Raw genomic sequence first — 20,037 nt, forward strand, 5'->3', positions numbered from 1 at the left:
GCCATAGCTACTGAGCCTGCACTCTAGACCCCGCAAGCCACAACTACTGAGCCCGCGTGCCACAGCTGCTGTGGCCCGCACGCCTAGAGCCCGTGCTCCACAACGAGAGAGGCCACTGCAATGAGAGGCCCCCGCACTGCAACGAAGAGTAGCCCCCGCTCGCTGCAACTGGAGAAAGCCCATGCGCAGCAACCAAGACCCAACACAGCCAAAAATAAATAAATAAATTTATAAAAAAACAAAACAAACCAAAAAACTGTTGGGGCAAGGATAGATAATTAGACCAGTGAACCTGCTATAAGCCAGAAACTTCATATAAACTAATGAAAGGAAATTTGTTATATTATAGAGGTGGTCTAAATCAGTACGGAAAGGTGAAAGAAACAGGGCTGGTATGTCCACTTATTTGTTTATACAGGAAAATGATGAAATTTCATTCCTTACTTCGTATCCCCAAATTCATTATAGATGCATTATAGATAGGCTTAAAGGTGGAAAGCCAATCTTTAAAATTCTTAGAAGAAAATGTAAGCATTGTTTGGGAGTAGGAAGCAGAAAGCACAAATGATAAAGGAAAAGATTGAGGAATTTTACTCTATTAAAATAATCTTCCATACATGAAAATATACTGCAGTGGAACGACAGGGCTACGAATATGTTTGTAAAGCATGTTTGAAAGACATTATTAGTAGCCTACCTTGCTTTTTCGTCTTTCTTTACTAACTCTACTAATTTTATGCCCACTTAAAAATGGCTGTCTTCTTTGAGGCCCTTCAGAAGTCATCAGCTGTGAGCAATGAGATGTAAGCTAAGAATTTCTGAGAAAGCGTTGCTTCCTGAATATGGGGTCTGGTTTTTCTTTTTCCTTTTTTTTCCTTCTTCTGCCTGGAATATGGATATAATGTCTAGAGCTGCAGCAGCTGTCTTGCAATGAAAAAGCTGAAGGTACTGGTTAAAGATGGCAGAGCAGGAGGATAAAAGGCCAGTTCCTTGGTGACATTCTTGGCTAGGCATGTCAGCCATGAATCACTTACTCCCATACTTGTAGTAATATGAGAAAAATGGTCTGTTCTAGCCTGTATCCTACAAAGATTAAAAGCTAGCTTATGCAAACAATTCCTATAAATTAATAAGAAAAAGAAAGACAACCTAATCGAAAAATTGAGGATGACTGGAGGCAATTCACAGAAGCGGAAACCAAATGGCCAGTAAGTAAGCACTAATAGCTAGGAAATCCAAGTTAAAACAGAGACTTAACCATAACCATAAGTCTAAAAATATCAAATGTTGGGAAACATGTAGAGAAATTGTTATTATCATTCACTGTTGGTCAGAATATAAATTGGGACAACCATCCTGGGATAACATTTTGGCAATAGCAAGTAAAATTGACCATATCACACTAGCCCGCATTCCACTAGGTAGGTACCCTAGAGATTCCTGTACCTTTGCACGGAGACATGGAAGAAGCGGTCATTGACATGTTATGACTTAAATATATGAACTACGTGAAGTTACATATATGAGCACAGATAAATCTGAAAGACTTAGTCTTGAACTAAAGATGCAGGCTATGAATGTGATGATAATATTCATGTTAAGTATGAAAGCAGTATTGAAGCTATGTCAAATAATGTCACCACCTGGCTACTGAGAGATGTAAACCTGGGCAAATATTTTCTACTCATCAGTAAAGGTTCTGGAGCCAAAAATAGATTTTTTTAAAAATCCAACCAGTGTTAGTTCATTGCCTGTTTTATTCCTGACAGGGTCTTCTTTACTGCGGATATTATAAATAGAGCTGTTCCTTGACCAATAATAAGCTAAGCTTTTAAAGCACTTTGCAAAACATTTTCATGTATATTTTCATTTAATTATTCTAATTGATTTCTGAGATAATAGTCAGGATTTTAATTCTTATTCAAATTAAGTGGCATTAGTTGGACTTACCTGAGTTTTAGTTTAGTTCTTTTTATCATAGTTTTATATTTTTCCAATACACAATTTAATGTCTAGGTGTACTTCATTTATGCAGCATAAGAAGTGATATTTTAAATATAGCTATAGTGACTGTCTAATTGGAGTGATCTAGTGTGGTGTCTTTTTTTTTTTTCTTTTTTTAAGTGAATAATGACTTACTAATTTATTGCCTTTTGGGGGCGGGGGTGAATACAGTTCTCAAACCTTAAATCTTAGTTCTTAAACATTAAACCTTTGTTCTGAAACCTTAGTATGCACAAGAATCATCCAGTAAATTTACAAAAAATAAACAGATTCTCTGACACCTCCCCCGCCTCCAGCCTCAGAATTCTGCCCTTTCTCTTTCTCTGCATTACTAGATTAGTTTCGTAAGGGCTGTGAGCTTTTCTCATTCATTTTGGTATTCTCCACAGTGCATAAACAGCCCGGTGGTGTATGTGTGTGTTTCCTTATTAAGTGCTTACTAAATGTTTGCCAGGTGCATTCAGGAAGAACTTCCCAGAAGTGAATACCTGGACAAAGTTAGTACTGTATTAATATTATGGATGGAGAAGACTAGAAAGACTTTTTAATGCTCAAATGTTAGGTGTGTGCTGAAATTGGTTTTCAGTTAACCTGTTAAGCATTATTTTCAAACATTCTTTTCCTTAGCAAGATCATTTAAAACCATGATTATAAAATGCCAGGGAAGGGTTTTACTGGAAAAGGTGTAACAAAATAAGAGTAAATGGAGAAAAAGCATGTTATTTTGCACAAGTATAGCAAGCCAGCTTGAAGGTCTTCTTAAAGAAGTTGTTCTCTAACACAGGCTACTGCGAATTGTTCAGCCCATTGGCAGCAACACAGAAAACTGCCCTTTTCACCCTTTCCAGCACATAAATGTGGACAATTCATGGCTGGAACCTATCTTCAAGAGACTGCTGGCTTTATTGAAGCCAAATGTGTGTAGAGTTTTTTATTTAGACACATGAAGGGCCTTCAGTGCTCTTGCCACATAGAAAGTAAACCACACAGAGATACTTAAGAAAACAAAAACACACAAAACACCCTCAACTTACTGTGTGTAAATACAGATGCAGACATCACCTATTTGGTAGTAAATACACCTCTGTCTTGTGCAGTCTTTACCCCTCTCAGTGTTAGCTGTGCTTTTTAATGTAGTAACTGCACAATAAATACTAATTGAATATAGGTGAAAGCAGGATGAGAACTGACAGAAATTAGTGACCGATTGTACATTTTTCATCTCTTTTGCTGTTTTTTAAAAGAGTCCAGTTATATTTTAGGATGAGTTTTCTAGTGGTGTGAGAAATTTTAAAATGTAACAGTAGTAAAGAGATTCTTCAATTGCCCGTTTAGCTCAAATCTGAATTAAACGTTCCCAGGCTGAACTTTTCTAACATGGGCCAGAAAACCCATGTGTTTGAACAGTGAACTTGACTTCTTATGCCAGGCCTCTGGATAACCTTGGGGCAGGCTGTTCTTCTGTTGTTGTTTACTTATTTGAAAGTAAGTCTTGTGAAGATGTAGACAGTTAACTCAAGGAATGATTCTTTTTCTTTCTTAGGTGATTGTCTTACACCCTGTTTCATGCTGGTGTTGACTACCTCAGACCCCACAGGGTAAAGAAATCTCTAACAAGGAGGCCATTTCTTCCTACTCCTTCAATAGACACTTTCTCAGAAACATTAACAATTAGATGTACTTTGAAGATGCTGTTCAGCTGATAAACAGTAGTGCGAAATCTCTTTGATATTCTGTTTTGCGGAAGGAGATGAAAGATGGTCTGGTTTATCACCGGTTAAGGCAAGCAGTGAATGAAAGCATGTTCTCAATTAGTGCTTGTTTTACACCTGCAATTTATCTATTTAAATTGGAAAGATAACCTACAGGGTGTGCCTCCTGTACTTATTAGCTTCAGGCAAGCCAGGTCTCTTTACCTACTAGACATGTAAGATTTTGCCTTTGAATTTTCAATTTGGGTTCCTTGGTTTGCCTTCTAGTTTTCTTCCCAGTATAGTCTGTAGGATTTATTTGCTGGAAAAATTTAGTGTACCTTTGAAAAGGAGTTCTGAACTTGAACATATTTTAAATTACTGTTAATATTGGACTCTGAAAAATATGGTTGTCTTTTATTAAATCAAAGTAATGGGTGTGTGTAATTGAATCGAGTTTCCTTTGCTTATCATTTTTGTCTGTGTGGTTTCTGGGCAGTTTCTGACATTGTACCCTTTTGGAGAAGTTACCTTTGCGTCATGATTGGAACTTGTTTGAGGTTGCAAGTCATTCTGGGGAGACAGGAAACGTTCCCTGGAAAATACTGGGCTGATTTTCTTTTTCAGTTTGTGAATTATGAGCTCGGTTTACCAGATTGCATTTTGGCATTTGACTCTCCCAGGGCAGAGTAGTGTCCAGCTTTATTTTGTGAGTAACTGCAGATGCCTTTTTGCCATTTGGGTCAGTTTGTTTGTTTGTTTATTTTGGATTTGTTTATTTATAAATGATCTGTGAAATTTTAAGCCAAAAGGGATACAAAGGAATTTCTGGTTTTCAAAGGTTCTTCTTTTATTTTGCGTTCAAAAGGCAATTTTGCCTTTATTTTTAGAAGTTAAATATGTTACAGCTGTTGAGTAATTTACCACCTCCTGCCCTCACCTCCGCTGAAATAATGGAAGGAGAAAAATATAGATTGATTTTGTATGCCTGAATGTTAAGCTGAGACAAACTTCATCTTTGTGGCTTTATGTGATCCTTAAGATTGTAGAAAAACCCTAGATTCAAAGAGAAGATATGAGGTTTTTGTTTTTGTTTTTTAATCAAAAGGCAGATGTACCTACTTTGACTACTTATTTGAAACATGACAAATTGAGAATAGTGAGAAGCCAAGGACAATTAAGCTCAGGAAATGGCTTCACATGTTGCCTATTGCATCCGGGATGATTTGGATAAAACAGAAACAGCTGTGGTGCCAAATGCCCTGTAAATTTCAAATGCCGGTGTAAAGTGTGGCGTTAGCAGTTTATGAGCTGACTTAATACAGAGCTTTGCCCACAGTTCTTCTGGTGACTTTCAGCTTTCTTCACAAAAATGCAAAATATTTGGGACCCTTTCACATTGCTAAATGAAAAATGGTGTGTATTTGGCTCCGTAAAGCAAGTAGCCTTGAGAGATGGGCCTGCCTAGAAATTGACTACATTTTTGTGGGAGAACGGGTGAAAAGGGCAGTTTCCTGTGTTGCTGCCAAAAGGTCTGAACAATTTGTAGTAGCTTGCGGCTGGAAAACAACTTCTGTGAGGCAAAAACAGCAACTGCAAACTGGTTCTGGGTATGTGTGAGAAAATGCTCTTCTTTCCTACTTGATTGTCGGGCTTTATAGAAATTTTATATAGTGAATTTTAAAACTCAGCTGCTTAAAATGGTGTTTTGGTTGACTTGGATAAAAACCTGGGGAAATATATTTGGAGGTAGCCCAAGTGGTGCATAGTGTGGTACTTAAAAAAGGGCAGCATTTATACTTTGCTTTTACTGTAACCATGGGCTTGGAGGGTAATCTGTTTTTCTCCTGCCTTAAAAAGTGCAGGTAAATCTTGGCATCTAAGGCGTGTGTTTTTACAGGAACGGATTTTTTCAGTTAACTTATTAGGCGTGTGTTTTCTTAGTTCACTTGGGTGGCGTGTTCCATTTTGTATTAGAAGTATGTTTATAAAATACATATGTGAAACTACTGGTAATTACCACTTAATGGTACTGACAGTGTGCCGGGCACCATGCTCATGTCCTTACATTGGCTATGTCATTTACTCCTCTGGAGAGGGAAAAAGCTTAGGGTGTCAGGTAACTAGAAAATGGTTGGAACCTGCCAGGATTTGGAGTCTGGTCTGTGCATTACTAATTATATCAGAATAATTACTATTTCAGATACTCATTTTGTAGAATTAAAATCTGTTAAAGATTTTTTTTTTTGGTAGAATGGGCTTGGATATGTGGAATAAAGATAGACTTGGTTTGATTTAGTTTTAATGTTTTCACTAAGCTCTTTTTCAGTTGCAGCTTTCACCAGACCTGAGCATCTGTATACTTATTGTTGCCTAAATGCTCCAGACTTTACTTTTTTGGTCTTAATTTTGACCTCCCTCTTCTGTTGGGGATATCTATTAGCTTTTCATTAAACTACAGACAATAGCTGATTAAGGCATCACCCTTTTCTTAATATTTTGCCCTGTTCATCAACATCAGTGTCTTCTTTATTTAGTAAATGGGCTGGTGCTCATAATCTAGCACAGTGATTCTCAACCGGGATGGGGCTGGGTAGGTGATTTTTGTCTTGTAGGGAACATTTGGCAATGTCTGGAGACATTTTTGATTGCCATGACTTGAGGATGCGCTACTAGCATTTCTGTGTAGAGGCCAGGAATGCCGCTAAACATCCTACAATGCACAGGACAGCTCTTCAGACAACAAAGAATTATCTGGCCAAAATGTCAAGAGTGCAGAGGTTGAAATACCCTGACCTAGCTAACATAGGGCACAGACCAAATCTTATTAGAAACTGTTTCTGTTTTTGTGAGTTTTTCTTTTTAAATTAACTTATTTATTTATTTTTGGCTGTGTTGGGTCTTTGTTGCTGTGTGCAGGCTTCTCATTGCGGTAGCTTCTCTTGTTGCAGAGCACGGGTTTCAGTAGTTGTGGCTCGGGGGGGGTCTAGAGCGCAGCTCAGTAGTTGTGGCACATGGGCTTAGTTGCTCCGTGGCATGTGGGATCTTCCCGGACCAGGGCTCGAACCCGTGTCCCCTGGATTGGCAGGCGGATTCTTAACCACTGTGCCACCAGGGAAGTCCTGTGAGATTTTTTTTTTTAAATACAAAAACAACTCTGTTAATTTGGCAAGTTTTTATTCTCTATTCTGGAGGTGGCGGAAGAGGCTATCCATCTGTCTGCTCACCTAGCCCTAAGCCAAATGACACAAGTTGACCTTGCACTGGATTCTGTCTTCTAGCTGCTCCTTACCTTCATCCCCTATCCTGACCTAGACGAGATCACACCTTCAACTATTATCTGCCATTTTCTTAGCCAGGATTAGTTGACTACCTATTAAGAATGGTACATGAAATACCTTAGCTTGGGGTGGGAGAAAAGCAAAAGAATGGAAGGAATACCCACCAAAGTTTTGACTGGGATGAAGGTCGTAGTGTGCCTCTCACTGTTATATTGAGTTCAGAGGATACAATTGTGAGTGATCTTCATAGGCCCACTCATAGGCCCACACATATCTACAGTGCCATCTGTTGATTAGCTTTTGTAAACTGAAAACAAATAGAATGGATGAATGAAATTTTCAGATAATCTGAAAAAGAAGAAATCTCTAGGTCCAATAGCTATCACAGAGCTGCCATATTGGTAGGGAAATTGACTGACTTTTGCTTTTTATTGTCTTGTGAATTCTTGGGCCTAACCTTTGTGATTTTGATTAAATGTAACAAGTTGCAAGGAGCAACCTGTACCGGTATCTTGATGTCTTTGCGAGTACTTGGGATGCTGTACCTACTTTCTTTGCATCTTCATCCTTCAGAGACGGATTTTACCATCATTCTCTGCTCGTCTGCTTTTTTGCAGGTTGCTTGAAGTAGGTATTTCTCAGAGTGAGTTGTAATCATTGGCTTCCTCTCCTGCGGCCCTTACTAGGTTACGTGTCCTAGCACAGTGCTCGGTATACAGTGGCCATTCCCTACACATGGAGTGGATGAGTGGAGGAGGAGGAGGAGGAGGAGGAAGAGGACGAAGAAACACCTTAGAAATCTTAAAACTCAGTAACAGAAGACAGTTCGTAGAGCTTTGGAAACTCAGGGTGCCGGGAAAGGAGCCTAAGTAAGTGAAGGGTAGGAATTGTTATGTTAGCATGACCTTATTGGTGTTGTTTGTGCTGTGCACATTTTTTATTTTTTAAAAAACGTTAGCAGTCTGGGTGACTGAGGCGGGAAGGCTAGCCTGTGGCCTTGGCCATATCTGCAGGTCTAAGTGGTGTTCATGTCTTTTACCTGAGGTTCCTCTAAGCTAAATTGCCCTCTTGCTCTGAAGGGCATATAGCCTTTGCATGTTCTCAAATCTGCCTATTTGCTGGCATATGTGATTTCAGTGTAGATTTCTCAACTGAGTAGTCAGGTCGTGTACTGTTCCCCTCCAGGAAGAACTGAGATAGATAGATAGATAGATAGATAGATAGATAGATAGATAGATAGATAGATAGATAGATATTGGCTGCGTTGGGTCTTCGTTGCTGTGTGTGGGTTTTCTCTAGTTGCGGTGAGCAGGGGCTACTCTTCGTTACGGTGTGCGGGCTTCTCATTGCAGTGGCTTCTCTTGTCGTGGATCACGGGCTCTAGGTGTGTGGGTTTCAGTAGTTGTGGCACACGGGTTCAGTAGTTGTGGCTCGTGGGCTCTAGAGCGCAGGCTCAGTAGTTGTGGTGCACGGGCTTAGTTGCTCCGTGGCATGTGGAATCTTCCCGGAGCAGGGATTGAACCTGTGTCCCCTGCATTGGCAGGCAGATTCTTAACCACCACTGTGCCACCAGGGAAGTCGCAAGAACTGAGTTTTAAATTGATAGAAATAACCCTTGAAACCCTGCAGTGATTTCCCTGTGGCAGCTCTCTTACAGAACATTGAGTTCTGGTCTTGACCTTTTATTGCCTTCTTGGGCAAATTTGCTTCCTTAGCTTTCACTTCTCCTGGCCCTTGAATTTCAAGAGACATAGCTTTATTTTACTCTGGGGTTTATTATGTGCCTGAGTGCCACTGTTAGTGGCCTGGGTTAGAATAAATAGCAACTCTGTAATCCACCTGTTTTGTTTTTCTGTTGAATTACATAAAAACATTTATTAGACAATTTGATTCAAAATAGAGATAATTATGGGAAAAGCTGTTTCTTTCAGCGAAAGGCCCACTAGCCAGGCACCAGTGCTTGTCACTGTGGCCACGCCGTTGGACTTGTCCCTTGCAAATTGAATATGCCTGATTGCGCAGGTGTTTGCATGGCTGAACAAATTATATTTGGACAATGAACTGTTATGCCTGACAGTGATTAGAGAGGCAGGGCAGAGTTGCACATGGACTACTTTGGTGAGAGAATTGAGGAGAGAATATTACCAAACATTTTTGTAAAATAAGAGAAAACCGAGACTTTTTCTTTTCTTCTTTAATGGTTAAATGCCCTTAAACTTGTTAATATTGGAAGTCAGCCTTGTACTGGGCAGATTTTTTAAGAAAAAGAATGGCTAGTAACTTTTTTGTTTCTTTACTTGTAACATTGACTTTGTTGAACACTCTGGTTTTCCTTATTGGAGGACAGCTGTGGTTAGATTGTGGCTGAGATCATAGGAAGATCCAATATCCAGTGTCAAATATTTTTTGTCTGTCATTTTTTTTGCTCTATGTACAAGTGTGAAATCTATGTCCAAGAGAGTGGCGGTGTGGGTTGACTAGGGAACTGTCGTAGGATATATCTGGAGGTCTCTAGGAGTCCTGTTAAAGTTCGAGGCCGTGAATTTGAATGGAGAAAAGTTATCATCATCACATGTTTTTTGTGTGGCGTCATGGGTGCAAGGCTGAAGTAAGGCTGGAGTTAGGTGGAGCCACAGAGCACACAGATGTGCTGGAGGACAGCGGGGCTGGGAGCTGAGGGTCTAGTGGTGGCCCGTGGAATCCAAGCTGCTGAAGGAGGGTAGTGAAGATAGGGCAGCGGGAAGGTAGTGGAGGCACCGGCTGCTCAGGGTCAAAGTAGTTGGGGGTGGTGGTTCAAGAAGCAGGACGGAAGGGGATCAGAGGTTGGGACGAACGAAAATGAGATAACGGTAGGATCATATATAGCTCTAGGGCAGGATTTTCCAAGAGATCATTTTAGAAGGTCATGACTGGCATTTAGAAAATGAATAAACAACATGAGAGTTGGGGCCTTATCTAGCCTCTACAGGATTTTACCTGAATTGAAAAAAGAAGGCTTCCCCTTTGGGAAAAGTTTTCCATCAGCACTTATCGTACCTTGGATCCACCTCCCTGGCTGGAGTGGAGCTCTGCCACTGCATGAATCTTCCCCGTGGGAGAGGAAAGAGAAAGGGGAGTGGGAGGAAAGAGGTGCCCCTTTTTCCGCTGAGGCAGCCCGCTGGCAGGGAGAAGGCTCACTGCGGAGAGGGGCTGGGGCTGGATTTGGCACAGACTGCCTAGGCTTAGGCTTTAGGCCTGATCAGAGCGACCATTTGAAAACCGTGTTTCCATTAAAATTGCATGTGTTTACTGTGTATTTGTGAACTGGTTTGGGATGTAAATGTTTTACTCTGGGTCACAGAAAAAAATTGAAAGCTAGTGTTTGGGAACCGTGGGAATGGGTAACTGAGAGGGTGCGGAGGGCAGGATCATGGGGTTCGCTTTTAAAGTAGGAACCAACACGCACACACACATACACACACACACACACACACACACACCCTCTGCTCTGTGCCTTAGAGAAAGGAGTAGGTAGGAGTATGGGTAATAAAAACAATTTCAGTTTGGAATGCATTCTAGGTTTGGGATTCAGCCCCCCTCTCCCCTAGTAGAGACTACACGTGATCGGGTGGTAGAGGAAAGTATGGCCCAGGTATTGGTTGACCTTCTGGCTCCACACTGGGTCTGTGGAGCTTCTCTGTCAGACTGAGGGAAATAGATTGGAAAAAAGTCAGCGTGTGGGTCATCGCCAAGATCCTGTAATTCTGTAAAAGCTGGGGGGTGAGGAGAGGGGGCTTTTGATGTGCTCTGGGTCATAGGGAGAGAGCTTTCTGCAACTTAGAGTTATGGTGACCACATAACACGTAATCAGCTGTATAAAATTGAAAATTAATTTTTAGATGGTTGTGAGGGGACAAAACTCAGTAAAAGATCAAGTAGACAGTCGTGGGAATTGTGAGATATAAGTTCTGGCTTCTTTCTCCTTCTGCTGTCTTGATGATTTTTTAAAAATAAATTAGCATTAGCATCCCAGTATGATCTTGGCTTTCCATTTAGAAATGTGAAACAGACAAACACATCTGGATGTTCCTGGTCCATCTCCCATTGCTTTGAGTAGTAAAATCTTGACAGTAAATTGTAAGGCCTTGTGTGGCTTTCTAGACTGAACTCGGGAGGTGGAGCGTTTCGTTTCCCTTCATACTGGACCATGTTGGTCAGGTGTTGGCAGTGGGAAGCAGGTGGCCCCAGTTCCGTGGCTCTTAAAAAAGGGATCAGGGCACGGTGGAGTGGGGAGTTCGGTGGTTTGGGTGGAGGCCCAGTTTCCCGTGGATCTTTATCCACAGTTTCCAAGAGTTGCCATGCTGACCCCTGGTCGGGTGCCCCATCTCTGGGTGGGCCCCTGGCTGGAGCAGTGGTGGGATCAGGGTTCTTCGTCGGGCTGTCTAGTATGAATGAAGGATGGCAGAAAGGGTCATCGCCCACTCATTCTTCTGGGGAGCAAATGTGTTTCAGGTGAAACTGCTTATGTGTGTTTTCCTTAGAAGTGTTAAAATTTGCAGTTAAGTTTTCACGTACTTTCAGGTGTGTTATAGATTAATTGGACCTTCTTAAGCAGGCCTGGGGAGTTAGTATTCCCTTTAATGACTGTTTCTGCGGGGGGGGGGGAAATAATAATAGCTAACATTTACTTAGAGTTTACTTTATGTCAGAAACCGTCATTCTATATTATTTTATCTTATCTGTACAGATAGCCAGGAATTAGATTTTCTTAGCTTCATTTTACAGAATAAGGATTGAGGCTCTCATCTCCAGCTTCACTTTTGTCATCCTCATCTCATTCCCCCACTGTGCTCACTCCGTCCCCAACCAAGTCCTCACTTCCTCTTGGGTTGGGGTGCATGTATGTTCCCCCCCCCCCCCCCCCCACCACCACCAAGGCAGTGACTCAAAACCTGGCCTATCATGAGTCAGGGATTGCCTATAGACAGGCGTGCAGAATTAGTCCTTCTCAGGCCTGCTGGTTGTTAAATAACGGTTTAGAGCTGCTAAAGTTTAACCTTCAAGGATGGTGCTGACGGTATCTGCTGTGCTCTACGAAATGTTTAAAGCTGAAGAGTTGTAAATGCTGGATTCCTAAGCAGAGTACAGTCAAGTGTGACTGTGAGGTTTCTTGGGCCAGGAAAGACTGTGTTTTTATGTTAACTAGCATTGGGTGGCCTAAGCTGCATTCCAGAGGCAGTTCAGAGCCATGGCTGGTAATGACATCACCTCCACAGGTGCCAAATCATTCTTTTTTTTTTCTAATATAGCCTGCCCATGCCTTTTTTTTTTTTTTTTTAAAGGATGTTTAAGTACTGCTATGAGGTTTTGTTGCAAAATAAGTATGAAATCCAGTTCTGGGTGTGTGTGTGGAAGTAGGGAGATGAAAATACAGTGCTTTTGGAAAACCACGCACTTCCAGAAATTCCAGTTTTAGGTTACTTGCGTTCAGTCACTCCCAAGAGATTTTTATGCGGAAGGGTGGGGACAGAGGAGGGGATTCAGACTAGATGAGAAAAGTAGTTGTGGAAAAACAAAATTGAGGGGCTTTCCGCCTCTACTTTCCTCCTAATCCAAGATGGGCCTGTAATGTTTCCAAGAGAACTCTGATTTCCAGTGTATTTCATAGAGGCTGAAGAGCTCTGATTCCAAATGTCACGCTTGGATTCAAGGGGTTGAATCTTTTTCATGATAAATGTATGTGTTTGTTGAATAAAACTTGGAATACAGAGAAGCAAATAATAAAAGCCAGCCTCATTCCCACTTTCAGACATAATCACTTAATATTATGTTGTTTTTATTATTTATAACCGTACGTTCAGTGGTTTAAATACTTCAGTAAATGCGTATTTGTATACATTTCACAAAGTAGGGCTCATACTATATGTTTGGTTTTGCCATGCCAAGTAGTTTTTTTAGCATGTAGAACTTTAGAACTATGAGGTACTTTAAGAGGTAATGAATCCTCCCTGTCTTTATTTTATAGATGAGAAAATTTAGTAAAATGAAGTTAAATGACTTGCTCTTAATTCCCATGACTTTCAGAGCTGGAATTAGAACTGGTTCCACCTAGTCCAGTATACTTTTAACTATCCCATTCTGCCTATTTTACTGGTGAAAATTTGTGAAGTATTATCCTTTAGGGTAAATTAGAAAGCATTGCCCCAGAGAATTTATAATCCATCTCATATAACTGTGAGTCTGAAAAAAAGTGAAACATTGAGACTACCGAAACACACCTGTGTAGTTAAATTAATTTGCCCCAAGTGATTTGGAGAAGTTTAGAAACCATTATGAGATGGCTGGATTGCTGCTATTTTAGGATTATTTGATGTGAACCTGAAAGGAGTGAAGTTTAAAAATGTATGTTTTACACTAAGCGTAAGTGTCTTTGAAGTGTTTCTTTTCTGCCATGTTAAAACAATAAATGTCTTCAAACTTTTTAGTGGTTTTGCCAAACTGTTAGTTATCATCTCCTATGCCAAATTTCTTCTGCTCTGGAATTATATTTGCCTTATTTTGCTGAATTCCTGTAGGAGTTCTTAGCTGTATAATTCCTTTGGCAATTGCTCACACAAGTCTTAACGGCATTTCTTCTACTGTTATCTTGAAATGTGGGCACATTATGAATGTTAACTTTCCACGGGGTTGTGTGTATGAGCAGTCTGGAGTCTCAGCTCCTCAAGGACAAGGATGCTGTCTTGTCATTTTCCTTCTTTCCTTCTGCCTCTCTCCCCTCCGCTTTGTCTCATCTCTATAGTACTAGCAGAGCACCTTGTAGGCTCACCCTATTATTACTATAACTTGTTAAAAGAGTTCTGAACACATTTAAGGCAAATTAGGGAACACGGCCTCCTCTCTCCTCTCTGTGAGTTGATAGTCCTGCTGGTAACGCGGATTTCAGGAATATCTCTGCGGAAAAAGCAAGTCTAGCATGATTTGCACATTGCTTTGGTCAGTGGGTATTTAGATGTCCTTTTTGAGGCAGTTGTTATGGATTCAGGCAATATACTGGCACACACAGCCTCAGACTCACCGTCACCTCTGTTTGACCTTAGTTAATCTAGAAGAAACCATATAAAACAGCTGACGGGAGGGCTCCTGGAGGGCTGTCTGAAGAGTAGGTGATGGAGAATCCTGTTTTTGTTTTTCTTGGAAAAATTCCTCTACAAGAAGTCTTCAGTATATTAAATTCTGCATCTTGAAGACTTATGATTTTGTACATTTCTTGACTTTCTGTATTGAGAGAAGAATTGAAGGTGGGATGAGGGGAATGAAGAAACTTAGTGTTGAAAATCTCAGGAGTAGGGAGTGGGGAAGTAAGGAGTAATTGCTGGGATATATTTGTAGTTGGGGGAAGAAGGAAAGGGAGTAAGAATGGAAAGAGATCGAGAAATAGGGATGAATAGCCAAAAATTAGGGTGGGGACAAAATCTGAATGTCATTTGGCAAAGTTGATTATACTTTTGGTTTTTTTCCAGAAGTTTTTCAAATGATTGGGGTGGGTGGGGAAATTCCACTAGAGATGACAGCTTAAGTATTGGAGGAATATAATGGAAATAGCCTGAGTGACTAAAGTAGGAAGAAACAGAATTAAGAAAATTCTGTTTATTTCTTTTTTTCTGGCAGTGCTCTGCGTTTCTTATGATGCTGTGCTTAATTTATTCCAAAAAGTTTGTTCAGTGTAGTATAAAGAATCTCCTTTTTGATCAACTCCTTTTTTTCCTGTCTCTAAGCTGCTTGCCTTAGAATAGGTGTGGAGGCCTCCCCATCTCCCAACTTGCTCGCTGTGGAGAAGTGTTAGGACATAGAACATGTGATGCAAAAGGAGACCAATTCTAGGAGCTAGCAGCACAGGGCAGCACCCACATCACTCAGGGACCAAGTACACTTGTGTGATGTGTGTGCCTGCACAAGTGTGTTCTTTTCCCTTAAAGAAGTCTCGTGTTGCTAGAGTGTGATCTTATTTCTCTTGCGAAGTCTTTTTAAATTCATTATATTGAAGTAATAATGGCTCTGCGTACTTTCCAGGCTGTTTGGAATTATTTTCCACCTGTTTCTGTTTGGTTCAGTGAAAAGAGTAAAATAATTTGGGAATTAATTTTACGACTGGAAAAGGAACACTACCTCCTAAAGATATTCATGTCTACCGTTGGGTTCTAGTATCAGTCGTATTATTTCCTGACCTGGGGCTGGGGCGCTTCTGACATAAGCGTTAGGAACTGAATTGTGTCAGCACTGCTACTTAAGGCGTTTATCTTAATCCAGGCGTCCTTGGATCGTGCCAACGAGCAAGGTGGTAGCAGTGATCGCAGAGCTGGGCTGCACGTGTGAGTTCCGAGGAGCTCGAGTGATTACCCAGTGAATCCATCCCTGGTAAATGTGAGTCGGTGTTTTTCTTTAGATGCTCTGTTTTGACCTCATGAGAGGTAGTGGTATTTAAGTTATTTACAGTGTCATTCTCCTAAGACGGAATGAATATCCCTGAATTCTATCTCACAGGGCCCTGTTATGCAGCAAAGGTAAGTAGAGGATGACTACCAGTGAGGCACCAGCCGCAGAGCTGGTTGAGATACGGTCCAGATTCTGGTATTTGGGTTGGCCGGCTTTTCTGGAAGATAAGCTTATATTGTGTTTATAGGCATATCCTAAAAGTTCTTTGTGACTGTTACACAATATATTTAAGTGTTCCAGAAGAAAAAAATAGTGCATTTCTTGTCTTATGGCTTCGGTCTGATAGCCACGGCTGCTGCTTTCTTGCGCAGGTACCCCTTCACTTTTTCCTTGTTCCTGCTTTCTGCCCTCATTTTCTGTGCCACCTTGAGCGGTGAAAGGAAGAAGATCTTCCATACTTGCGTCTGATGAATGCTTTGCATGAAGGAGAGATTATGACAATGCCTGTAGTTTAAAAAAAAAAAAAAAAAAGGTAGCCACTAGTCTACATTTTTTTTACTGTTTTCAAGCCTGTGGGGAATTGGAAGCTCCACAGCGTGAGGTGCATTGGGAAAAGAAAAACCAAGAGGAAAGCGTGTTTTGGAAAAATGAGCTGCATTTGAGAAAACGCTGAGGGGCAGATTCATTCAGAAATGTGAGCTCATCACCTGGTTGATATAATAAGTTCATGCAAATGAGAAATACCTGGCCAGGAGGTTAGGTTTCTGCCTTTTCTTACAATATTCTTTAAAAAAAAAAAAAATCCCTCAGTCACTTAGCTCACTTTAGAATTTCTTAGATTCTTTGGTGTTTGTGATACAAAGGATTGGCTACATTATTTTTTCAGGCACCTCCCAGACCTAAACTTACATGATTCAGGAGGACTGTATATCCCAAAACATATTATCATAGGACTTATTTCAGAGGCATTTCTATTTTCTTCTTGCTTCTCTTAGAATTCAATACCTTTTTGAAGATAACAACCTTTTAGGTCAGTCTTAACCCATGAGAACCAATCATGCAGGTGAAGATGGTAAGTCCTACACTCCTCACATTTTCCTCGTATGAATCTTAAAAGATGGCATGAGATTTCTCATTATAAATGTGCCAAAATAGTGTTTATTCCATTAGAGTGTCGTTTAGTTTAATATTAGGCTTACTTTATTGCATCATTAAGGTGATTATCTTGGATAATAGAAAAATAAGATGATGATGCCTGGAATTGTTGGGAAAAATAGGTGCCCTCAGTTTCTGTTTTTAAAGGTGTTTTCTTATACCCTCATTTCTTTCTACCCAAATGGACTAAGCATGACTTTGTACAAAGTGGTGTGTGTTTTGCTCTGGGGGATACAGAGATGAGTAAGACAGACTTGTTAAGCATGGTGGGTAAGATGTGGGCATAGGGCCAGTACTGTAGAAAAGTGCTGAGCTCTGGAAGCGGGGAAGGGAGTGCTGTGGGCATCTGGAGGAGGGAAGGAGGACAGGGGAGTCTTTGGCAAGGCCATAGCCTGGTAACTGGATTTTGCCCGATGGTGGTGGTGATGGGCGTGCTTCTCAGTTTGCCCACTTCTGAGAAGAGTCTGGGGGAGTGAGCCTGGAGACTCTTGGCTTTTCCCCCCTCAGCAATAGAAATCATCATAGATAGTTCCGAGCAGAAAAGCTAGAGAGGAGGGTCTGGCCAGGGTCTGGCATTTCAGGTGGAAGACTTTGGGTTTTTTTCCTGCAGTTACTGAGGTTTTCCAAACAGGTGAATGACGTGATGAGAACTGGAGTTTAGGAAGATTAGGTGGGTAGCCCTATTCAAAGTAGGGCTAACAAATTTATGAGAAACTATTAGTTACGAGAAAAAATTTATCTGTTGGTAATTTATTTACTGGTTTTACTTACTTAAATCAGAGTCTACTGTTTGTAATGATAACTGCGTTTTTTTCCTACAGTACAAAAATCATCAAACTTTTTTTTAGGGCATTCTCCACTGAAGATAACTAAGTACATACACTTCAGATAAAAGTGAGGAACCGTCAGTTTTAGGTCTTGATTACGATCTTTCTCCACCAAATATATTTAGATATTTATTTTGTAATTAATCCTGGCTCTTGGCATTCTCTTGCTGTTATTTTTTTTTTCTGAAGGCATTTCTTAAGCCCTCATAACAGTGTTTTGAAGACATTACTTGATTGAGTGGGTGTATCCCGATTTCCTCTCCACCTCCAATTTATTAAGCATTTAGTTCCATTTCAGTATGCTATTTTAGGAAATTTCTTGTCCCATTTTTGACAGTCATTTGTCTTTAATCCTTGTGAACATTATTTGATGTTGTTAGTTCTTGAAATTCAAAGTAAAGGCATCTTGGAAAGAAAGTCAGAATCTCATAGCTAATAAGTAAAAGAGTTGGAATCAAAACTCACATCTGCCCGTTACTGAATCATTTTATACTGAGTCGTTTTACATCTGCAAGTCTCAATTTCCTTATCTGTAAAATGGAGGCATTGACAGTACATTTCTAATACAGTGTCTTTGGGAAGTTAAGTGAAATGATAAGTGTGCTGGCATAGCTTGTTTATAAGCCATCTTTTAAACAAAATGAATTATAGATGCACAGTGTTTATGAATCTAACATCACTGATTCAACTGATAAGTAATTTTATATTTTGAATTTTAAAGTTATTTTTCTTTTCAGATTTACAATGTGAAATTATCCAACTTTTAAAACCTTAAGCACTCTTTTACTTTTCTGTACTATAATGAGTGAAACTTGTATTCTCAATAGTTTCTTTTAATTCTTCTCCACAGACTGTCATTCTACAGGTTCAGCTCTGTTTTGTGTTAATTTTTACTGCCTTTCCCCCCTGAAATGCAATAGTCCTGTAGTGTCCTAGTGGAAACATTGTTCTCTTTGTTTGGGCTAAAGAAGTGCCTTTGTCATTCCTTTGAGACATTCTGCAGATGCCATTTTGCAGTTCTGAAAAATACGTCGCTGTCCTCCTTGTGCTGTGTTAAATTGTGTGTGTGTATGGCTTGGTATTTTAATGAAGTTGTAGTGAAAACTTGACAGTGATACTTGTCATATGATGATAAAACAAAGAAAGGTTCTTTCCTGATTGAATGTAGATACGTGTTCCCTGTCTCTCTATAGTGCTGTGTGGTCTGAAAGTAGATCCCTCCTGCACTCAGACGTTTGATGCTTTTTGACTAACTTCATAGGAAACTGTTAAAACAACTTCTTCTGACATGTACTGCTTTTTAAAGATCTCTTAATGTATATGTTCTGAATAGCATTTTAAGTGGCAAGTACACAGTCTAATTTGCTGAGTGGCTTTAACCCTTGTAGTAAGAAGTGGGGCAAAAATCTTTTGGGAAATTACCCTGATAAAATCCAGGAAATTCCTTTCATTCTTTTAAATCCAGTTAAAATCTAACTTTAAAAAAAGGCCTCTGATGTAACAGTGTCTGAAAGCATGTGCTTCTTAGAGTAATTTCTTGTAGATAGTGCCAAGCTCAAGGAAGAATAGCATGAATGTACCTCTGTGTTTTAGGTAAATCTATACCACATGGCACATGACCAGTTTATTATAACTTTGCTGGGACTTAGTCATCCTGTTTTGCACTGCTTTAAAAGTGCTAAAGCAGGAGTATAGAAATAAAGGGAGAAAGCTTCATATTTTTTATTTTAATGGACTTTAATCTATCAAGATATTTCTTAATTATAATAATATATGTTCAGTGGAGAAAACTTGGTAATATAGAAAAATACAAGTAAAGCAAAATTTCCCATTGCCCACATTCAGAAACAACCATTGTTAACCATTTTGGCTGAGCATTTCCAGTGTTTTATCTGTGAATTTACACATGGGGTAAAATCAGAGCATTATCCTTTGTTTTTTAAATGATTCTTTAAAAATTTTTTAATTTTATTTATTTATTTTTGGCTGTGTTTGGGTCTTTGTTGCTGCACACGGGCTTTCTCTAGTTGTGGTGAGCGGGGGCCTACTCTTCGTTGCAGTGCGCAGGCTTCTCATTGCGGTGACTTCTCCTGTTGTGGAACACAGTTGCAGACCACAGGCTCTAGGCGCGTGGGCTTCAGTAGTTGTGGCACATCGGCTCAGTAGTTGTGGCTTGTAGGCTCTAGAGCGCAGGCTCAGTAGTTGTGGCACACGGGCTTAGTTGCTCCGCGGCATGTGGGATCTTCCCTGACCAGGGCTCGAACCCATGTCCCCTGCATTGGCAGGCAGATTTTTAATCACTGCGCCACCAGGGAAGCCCCAGCATTATCTTTTTAAACCTGCTTATTTTCCCTTGGCAAAATACAGTGAATGTATCTCTAAACTCTTTTTTTTAATGGTGAAGTATAGTTGATGTACAATATTGTTAATTGCAAGTGTACAGCAAAGTAATTCGGTTATACATATGTATGTATCTATATTCTTTTAAAAATTCTTTTCCATTATAGTTTATTACAGGATATTGAATATTGTTCTCTGCACTGTACAGTAAGTCTTTGTTGTTTTTCTATTTTATATATGATAGTGTGCATCTGTTAATCCCATACTCCCAATTTATCCCTCCCTCCCTCCCTTCCCCTTTGGTAACTGTAAGTTTGTTTTCTGTCT

At 40.1% G+C, this 20,037-nt stretch overlaps 1 protein-coding gene across 21 annotated transcripts in view; it reads left to right on the forward strand.

The window, feature by feature from the left end:
* Positions 1 to 20,037, forward strand: part of EPB41L2 (erythrocyte membrane protein band 4.1 like 2) — a 213,622-nt gene that overhangs the window by 42,627 nt on the left and 150,958 nt on the right. For 4 of the 21 annotated variants that reach the window (XM_082406350.1, XM_082406352.1, XM_082406356.1 and 1 more), the window contains one exon: positions 15,263 to 15,376. The exons of 15 other annotated variants lie outside the window; for them this stretch is intronic. The gene's annotated coding sequence lies outside the window, so the exon portion shown is untranslated. Of the gene's footprint in view, positions 1 to 5,219; positions 5,306 to 15,262; positions 15,377 to 20,037 lie in introns of those variants that run through there. 2 more of the 21 variants (XM_082406358.1, XM_082406341.1) reach the window with 2 other exon arrangements.

Source organism: Balaenoptera borealis, assembly GCF_965194805.1.
Source record: "Balaenoptera borealis genome assembly, chromosome: 9".
Lineage (NCBI taxonomy): Eukaryota > Metazoa > Chordata > Mammalia > Artiodactyla > Balaenopteridae > Balaenoptera > Balaenoptera borealis.